The 8894-nt window shown below is 46.3% G+C and overlaps 1 long non-coding RNA gene across 1 annotated transcript; it reads left to right on the plus strand.

Moving 5' to 3' along the window:
- The first annotated feature begins 3701 nt into the window (after positions 1-3701).
- On the plus strand, positions 3702-5709 carry LOC140724013 (uncharacterized). The gene is made up of 3 exons (XR_012098022.1): positions 3702-3857; positions 5530-5552; positions 5640-5709. It is a non-coding gene; the product is annotated as an uncharacterized lncRNA (long non-coding RNA).
- The last annotated feature ends 3185 nt before the right edge of the window (positions 5710-8894 follow it).

Genomic DNA, 8894 nt, shown 5'->3' on the forward strand with positions numbered 1-8894 from the left:
TGCTACGTTCCGAACATCGCCGAGCCCCAAAATATGTCCGTTTAATTTAGAAAACTTGTGGAGAAAACTCCAAATATTCACCGCAATGTGTAGGGGAAATTTCTCCTCATCTCAGTCCTGCTGAGGTGATCTCGGATTTTGAGCTGTGATCCCTGGTTCCACTGCCCAGCCAGGAGAAACATCATTCCTGCCCTACCCTGTAAATACCCTGTGAGAGTGTGTCTGTCTCAGTCAGGAAGCTTCTCCATGTGAACCTTGTGTTAATGAAATTGGTGACAGTTCTTTCAGACCAGTAGCTTTGACCACAAGAACACCAGACAGTGGTCAGCACGGAATGTCCTGCAGTTACTGCAGGAGAAGGACTGGATGGACACAGTGGAGTGGTTCCCTGAGCAGACAGTCCAGACCATCTGGCAGAATGCCTCATCACCAGATCTCACCAACAGGCACCAAGACCTCTCCTGTCTGGCGGCGAGAGGGCCCCTCCCAGTCTGATCCTTGCTGCATGCCCGGAGATCACTCCCACAGCGCGCTGCCCCGAGATTACTGCAGTGGAGACGAGAGGGCCTCTCCCAGTCTGATCCTTGCTGCACGCCCGGAGATCACTCCCACAGCGCGCTGCCCCGAGATTACTGCAGTGGAGACGAGAGGGCCCCTCCCAGTCTGATCCTTGCTGCATGCCCGGAGATAACTCCCACAGCGCGCTGCCCCGAGATTACTGCAGTGGAGACGAGAGGGCCCCTCCCAATCTGATCCTTGCTGCATGCCCGGAGATCGCTCCCACAGCGCGATGCCCCGAGATTACTGCAGTGGAGACGAGACGGTTACTCACCTCTTTGCGGACTGTGGGCTTGCGAAGATCTGTGGAGAAAGATGCAAGGGCCTGTGCCACAGCAGCTGCGTGACAGAAGGCTCACTGATCCTCGGGCTGTTCCCAGGACGCGCAGGAAAACGGACAGCGAGTGCTGCTGGAAGATCATCAACTCGGGGAAAGATGCCCGAAACTTGTTGGCCTGGCATCACATCGAGATGTCCGGAGAGCAGCGGTTCCCAACCTGGGGTCCACGGTTACTGGTATTGGTCTTTTGCATAGAAAAAGTTTGGGAACCGCAACCGACTGACACATTCCAGACTACAGGGACACCATTGGAACTACAGTGATCCTCCACACTGTACAGGGAGTGGCCGGGTTGTCTGTGGAAGCCTCACAGTTATTGTAGTAGTGAACCACCCCAGGGGGGGACATGGCTTCTCCTTTCAGCGCAGGACTTCAATCGTCTTCCAGGGGAAGGTCCTTTGGAGATGAGGCCTTTGGAGATTCAGCTGACGTTTTTGTCGCACTGGGTTTTTAAGAGATGGTTTGCCAGCCATATGGCCATCCCTCCGCCGCTCGTAGCCGGGCTGATTTATACCTTTGTGTAGTAGCCTGCGCCGTGTGAGCATTTATACCTATGCGTAGGTGTGTCTGCGTCGCTCTGCAATTCACCGCCAAAACGCTAGTTGGCGCTGGGGTTTCTAATGGCGACTGAGCACATCATGTTGGATTTGGCGCTAATAAATGTTGAACAAGGGTTAATTTTAGTGACATTACTGCAACGCAGAAAAGTGAGACGTAGGAGGAGATGGTATGTACGACCATTGAACGGATTGAGGCAGAAGGAGGGTGAATTTTCTGTGCTTGTCCGGCCACTGAGAGACATGGACGAGGAAATGCATTTCAAGTATTTTCGGATGTCGGGAGCAAGATTTGACGATTTGGTTCATCGTCCCCAACCATTTATTTCGCATCAGTGTGCGGATAGTATGCCTATAGACAGGAGGAAATGCGATGTTACCAAGCGGACCAATCATAGTTGTTGCGGTCTGCGTTGCCGCGACGGGCAGTTACATTATCCAGCAGCAGAATGTTCATTCTCTGAGACTGCAGCGCGCGTAGTGGACAATCGCGGTACTGCAGGGGATCAGCAGCTCCCAGAAAGTGAAAGCATTCTGAATCAGGAAGTGCTGGAGTTAACATGGCTTCGAAAGGACCGGCTGAGAGTTTGAGCGAGGAGGCAATTTGTCCCGTCTGCCTGGATTTCTTCACCGATCCGGTTATACTGGAGTGTGGACACAACTTCTGTCGCTCTTGTATCACACGGTATTGGGAAAGGGAGGAGAGAAACTCCTGCCCGGAATGTAGAGCGGTGTTTGCTGACCGCACCCTCCGGGTGAATCGGGCCTTAGCAAATCTGGCTGAAAAAGCTCGAAATCTTAACCTGAATCCGAAAGGGAAGGAAAGTAAACGTTACTGCGAGGAACATGAGGAAGAACTGAAGCTGTTTTGTGAAACGGACAAGACACTGATCTGTGTGATCTGTGCAGCTGCGCAGGAACACAGAGAGCATCGATTCGTGCTGATTAAAGAAGCTGTTAAAATCTACAAGGTAAAAACGAACGTTAATTAAATACTTAACACATTTCATTTGTCCTACCTACCATTACACGAGCCTCCATAACCAACACATCATTCTTTGCAACTTCCACCATTTTCAACGGGATTCTAGCATCTCTCCGTCCCACAGCCCAACTCCGCACCCCGCAACTCTCCGCTCTCTATACGGATCGCGCTCTACGTACTGTATCGCCCTGATCCACTCGCTCCTCCCCACTGATCTCCCTCCTGGCACCGACACCTGCAAGCGGGACAAGTGCTACACCTGACTCCTAACCTCCTCCCTCGTCACCATTCAGGGCCGCAAACAGCACAGTTCCTCCCGTTTCTTCCATGGTCGATTGTCCTCTTGTATTAGATTCCTTCTAATCCAGCCCTTTACCTCTTCCACCTGTCCCCTCTCAGCTTCTCACTTCATCACCCTCCCCCACGTTCCCCCTCACGTTGTCTCACCCGTCACCTGTCAGCTGGTTCTCATCCCCAACCTTTTTATTCTGGCTTCTGTCCCATTCCTTCCCAGTCCTAATGAAGGGTCTCATCCCGAAACACCGACTGCTTATTTCCCCTGAATAGATGCTGCCTGACTCACTGAGTTCCTCCGGCATTTTGTGTGATAATCGGGTTAGATTACCTGTTTCTTTTGATGAATCTTTGTTTCTATTTACTTCATTCTCTGACTTCCAGGATCAGCTAAAATCTTCCTTAGACTCTCTCACAAAAAAGAAATCAGACTTCCAGGAAAAGGAGCAGCAACAGAAAGAGAAGATTTCCGGAGTTCGGGTGAGGTTTCCTGAGCGGAATTTCTGATATTACTGTCGAGTTTTGATCCCTTTAATGCAGAATAGCAGAGTATCGCAGCTCCAGTGATCTGGGTTCGATCCTGACCTCTGGTGCTGTCTGTGTGGAGTTTGCATGTTCTCCCTGTGGCCATGACAGTTTCAGACACATCCCAAGGACAGGCCGGATGAATGGTTAATTACATCTAACCCTGTGAAGTTGGGGAGGGTGTGTGTGAATCAGATGGAGTTTATGGGTCAATAAGTGATGATTGGTTTCAGGAAAACGTGAGTGAATGGTGTTGACGGGAATGCACTCAGAAGTAGCATGGACTCTAATCGACCGAACTTAACGACAAAAGGAAACAGAGCACAGCAATGCAGTATATTAATCTTCACCTTTCATTCGACAGGAACAGTCACACAGCCTTCAGTCCCATATCACATCCCAGTTTGCTGAACTGCGCCAGATTATCACTGAGAAAGAGCAGAGCTTACTCAGGGATCTCAGGGAAGAAGAGAAGAGGATTCTCAATCCAATGGAGAAAAATCTTCGGGAGATTCAAGAGAATATAAGGATTATTCAGGAGGAAATCACTAAGTTAAAGGAACAGATGGATCAAAAAGACAGTGTGATATTTCTCAAGGTGAGGGATTATATTTCAATTTGTTTCTGTCAAATGGCACTACATATTTGAAATAAACACAGCACAGCGGCCAATTCTAACAAATCAATTGTCGCTCTGGCGACCTCACACAAGCTGTTATATTTACATGACGCGCCCTCCCATCACTCCAATAATGACATTTCAAAATGTCCAAGATACGCTTTCAGTCCTTCATTAGCAAAATACAATCTTGAAGCGATGAAACTTCAGGGTAATTCATTGTAAAGTAAGCTGCAACACAGCGGTCAAGAACAGAATGACATCCGCCCGTCCCCAGCTCAAAGCTGCCCAGAACAAAGTACAGATATGTAACTTCTTCCCTTCGCTTTTACCACGTCCCCACTCACGTGACGAGTTACCATAATAAACAGGTAACACAGAATACAATGCAGACAGAAAACAGACGTGTTGCTCCAACACACAGCATTTACAAATGGCAGTAAACTGTTTCTCACCAGACAATTGATGCATCTATTCAGGGTTGTTGTTGTCCCATAATACTAAGATTATTAAGGGATTGGACACGCTGGAGTGGTGGATATGTGGAATGCTCTGCCCCAGAAGGCAGTGGAGGCCAAGTCTCTGGATGCTTTCAAGAGAGAGTTAGATAGAGCTCTTATAGATAGCGGGGTCAAGGGATATGGGAGAGGGCAGGAACAAGATACTGATTGTGTATGATCAGCCATGATCACAGTGAATGCTGGTGCTGGCTAGAAGGGCCAAATGGCCTACTCCTGCACCTATTGTCTGTTGTCCCAAAACTGGACTTCCACAACTTCTGTACATCCCAGGACAGAATGCAAATCTCTCTGAAATTATTTACGCTGATCATAACACAGAGCTGCTGACTGTGCCCTTAATTCTACATTAAATATCTTCTAAAACTCTCATTAACTCCCATTTCCAGTCACAGGCTGTGAGTGTGTCTGGTGCGGTGGGTGTGAGGGTCTCTTTGTCAATCAGTGAGAACAAAGAATTTGACCCACACATCAGACTTATCTTCTGTATTCGGTTTCCATCAGATTAGGGAAACTATTATTGTCTCTTTACTTTTACAGATAACATTCAATCGTTCAAAACATAACCAGGCCATTCGGCCCATTTTCTCCTCTCAATTTCCCTGCTTCACAATCCTCCACCCACCTACTCACCACACCCAGCAACAATGCCCCGAAATCTCTGGTCCCTCACGTGTTTATCCAGCCTCCCCATTACATTCAATCTCTGCTGTTCCATTTCATCCACTCCTGTGGCACTGAGTTCCACATTCTCCTCACTAAATTTCTTGTGGAATTTGTTAAAATCCATCTGGAATTACATCTCCCCACGTCTCCCCATAAATAGAGGTACTTCCTCCACCCGCACACAATCACATACATCACTGATCTTAAATTCCTCCATCCTATCAGCCTGACGTCATATCCAGATGATAATGCACAACCTGTCCTGTCTTCCCTGTAAGTTTCATCCTCTCAGTAATGGTCTGACATTCAGAAACTTCCCCTGTCATTTACCCCGTGGTTCTGTATTGTCCGTGTGTGTGAGTGACTGTGGGAGTGGGAATTTTCAACACCTTGTAATGATTTGGATGAAGTTCAGGATGTGGACAGTAAGTCCAATTCTAATCGCATTTGTGTTTTATTTATTTCAGGAGGAAGCTCATCGGAACAGAAGGTACGACAGGCTCTTTACTGAAACCCTGAATGGATTTGTAAAATAGTTCAGAATAGCAATTTATAACCAGCAGTTTAATATTTACAGGATTAATGATGATGTCCAGGAATTGTCAGTGACAGATGAGACCCTACCGGTTGAAAAATTTGATCACCCCTATTTGTTGAACACAGTGCTGAGAGAAACGCTTGATGCTATTAATCGAGGTAAAACTTACAAAGATTCATTTCTCCTTGTTTATGAAGCTCATTTTAGTTCCAATTTGAGGCAAAGATTGTCTGTAATACTGGGCTGAAGGGGAACTGAAGTTTATTTCACATCAACCCCACCGACTGGGAGGCATCACTGTCACATGGTCAGCTGGAGATGTCAGACCCCTGGACACACCAGCACAGGGTCACAATACAACCAATACACGGGACTGGCAGATGAACCACTGTGTCCTGATCCCAGGCACACTGCACTAACACACCAGGACATGAGTTTGGATCTACCAGAGGAGCTGGGAATTTAATACTGATGATAATATTGTAGGGAATAAAAGCAGGTATCAGTGTGGTGAGCGGGATTGTCAGGAAAATACACAAGTCCTTCATGTGCACTGTGAGTGCAGACTCTGAGTGACACAGGTCTTCCACCTTCCGGATCAGCATCTCTCACTGTTGTTAGAGGCAGAAGAGGGGAGTGGTCGTGATCGGGGACTGAATCGTCAGGGGAACAGACAGGAGAATCTATTGATGTGAACGGGACACCCGAATGGTATGTTGCCTCCTGGGTGCCAGGGTCAGGGATACCTCGAATCGTGTCTGCAGCATTTTAGAGAGGGAGGGAAAACAGCCAGATATTTTGGTAAATTTTGAGACAATGACATTGGAAGTAAAAGCAAAGAGGTCCTGAAAATAGAATTTGGAGAGCTTGGTAGAAAGCTCAGAGGCAGCACCCCCAGGGTTGTAATTTCTGGATTGCTGCCTGTGCCACGTGCTGGTGAGGGTAGAAACAGGATAATTTGACAGATAAAGCGTGGCTGAGAAGATGGTGCTGGGGACAGGGATTCAGGTTCTTGGATCATTGGGATCTCATCTGGTGGAGGAATGACCTGCTCAAAAGGGATGGGTCGCACCTCGACCCGAGGGAGAACAATATTCTCACAGGGAGGTTTCATAGAGCTGTTGGGTAGGATTTAAACTAATTTGGTGGGGGTGGGGGTGCTCGGGAACTGGAGTGAAGGGAGAGGACTGATGGTAAAATGCAAAGATAGCGTGCAGTCAGACTGTCAGATAGGGCGGACAGATGCGAAGAGAAAATGGCAGCCAGCAGGGTGAGTATCAGTGCATTAGGGATGCAGAATTAAAAAGGGTAGCAGATACAGTACACAAAGTGCTATATCTCAATGCATGGAGTATGAGAAATAAGGTGGATGATCTTGTTGCTCGATTACAGATTGTCAGGTATGATGTTGTGGCCATCACGGAATCGTGGCTGAAGGATGGTTGTAGTTGGGAGCTGAATGTTCAAGGTTACACAATGTATCGGAGGAAGGAAGGAAGGCTGATGGGGTGGTGTGGCTCTGCTGGTAAATCAGCAGCAAGATGTGACATAGGATTAGAAGATGTTGAATCCTTGTTGGTTGAGGTCAGGAACTGCAAAAGTAAAAATGACACTGACACCAGTCATATACAGGCCTCCCAACAGTCAGTGGGTTGTGGCCCACAGATTACAGCTGGAAATAGAAAAGGCTGATGAAAAGGACAATGTTATGATAATTATGGGAGATTTCAACATGCAGGTCAATTGGGAAAATCAGGTTGGTAAAGGATCTCAAGAGAGTGAGTTTGTTGAATGCAATGTGATGGCTTTCTAGAGCAGTTTGTCGTTGAGCCTACTCAGGGAACAGCTCTACTGGATTGGGTGTTATGTATTGAACCAGAGGTGAGTAGTTAAAAGAAACCTTAGGAAGCAGTGCTCACAACATGACTGAGTTCAACTTGAAATTTGATAAGGAGAAAGTAAAGCCTGACATTGGAGTATTTCAGAGAAGTGAAAGAAATTACAGTGGTCTGAGAGAAGAGTTGGCCAAAGTAAATTGGAAGGAGATGCTGGCAGGGATGAGAGCAGATAAAAATGGTGTCAGTTTCTGGGAAAATGAGAAAGGTGAAGGATAGATGTATCCCAAAAATAACTAAATACTCAAATGGCAAAATAGTAAAACCGTGGCTGACAAGGTAAGACAAGTTACTGTAAAGGCAAAAGAGAGGGGATACAACTAAACAAAAATTAGTAGGAAGACAGAGGATTGGGAAGCTTTTAAATATCTACAGAGAGGAACTAAAAGAATGATTGGGAGGGGAAAAATAAACAAGAAATTGATTTGAATTAAGTAGACTTTATTACTTACATCCTTCATATACATGAGGATTAAAAATCTTTACGTTATGTCTCCACCTAAATGTGCAATGTACAATTTATAGTAATTTATAATGAATAATATGTACAACAGGCTGGTTCATATAACATAGAAATACAATTGTGTCAGCACAAGTTAATCAGTCTGATGGCCTGGTTGAAGAAGCTGTCCCGGAGCCTGTTGCTCCTGGCTTTTATGCTGCGGTACTGTATCCCGGATGGTAGCAACTGGTACAGTTTGTGGTTGGGGTGACTCCGGTCTACAAAGATCCTTCAGGCCCTTTTTACACACCTGTCTTTGTGAAACAAGTTAACAAACAATATCAAATTGTTTTTCAAGTATTGTAAAAAAATAAAAGAGAGATGAGAGTGGATATAGGACCGGTAGAAAATGAGGCCGGATATATAATAACACAGGATAAAAAGATGGCAGATAAACCAAATATTTTGCACCAGTCTTCACCGTGGAAGACACTAGCACTGTGCCCGGTGTTGAAGAGTGCGAGGGAAGAGAAGTGAGTGGAGTTACTGTTACAAGGGAGAAGGTGCTCAAAAAGCTGAAAGACCTAAAGGTATGTAAGTCACCCGGAACAGATGAACTGCACCCTAGTGTTCTGAAAGCGGTTGTGGTAGACATTGTGGAGGCATTTCAAATGATCTTACAAAAGTCATTGGACCCTGGCATGGTGCCAATGGACTGGAAAATGGCAAATGTCACTTAGCCCTTTAAGTAAGGAGGAAGGCAACAGAAAGGAAATTATTGAACAGTTAGCCTCACCTCTGTGGTTGGGAAGAAATTGGAGTCAATTGTTAAGTATGAGGTTATGGAATACTTGGTGACACTGGACAATACAGGACAAGTCAGCATGGCTTCGTTAAGGGAATATCCTGCCTGACAAACCTGTTGGGATTGTTTGAGGAGATTACAAGCAGAATAGA

The sequence above is a fragment of the Hemitrygon akajei genome, unplaced genomic scaffold (assembly GCF_048418815.1).
Source record: "Hemitrygon akajei unplaced genomic scaffold, sHemAka1.3 Scf000152, whole genome shotgun sequence".
NCBI classification, from domain to species: domain Eukaryota; kingdom Metazoa; phylum Chordata; class Chondrichthyes; order Myliobatiformes; family Dasyatidae; genus Hemitrygon; species Hemitrygon akajei.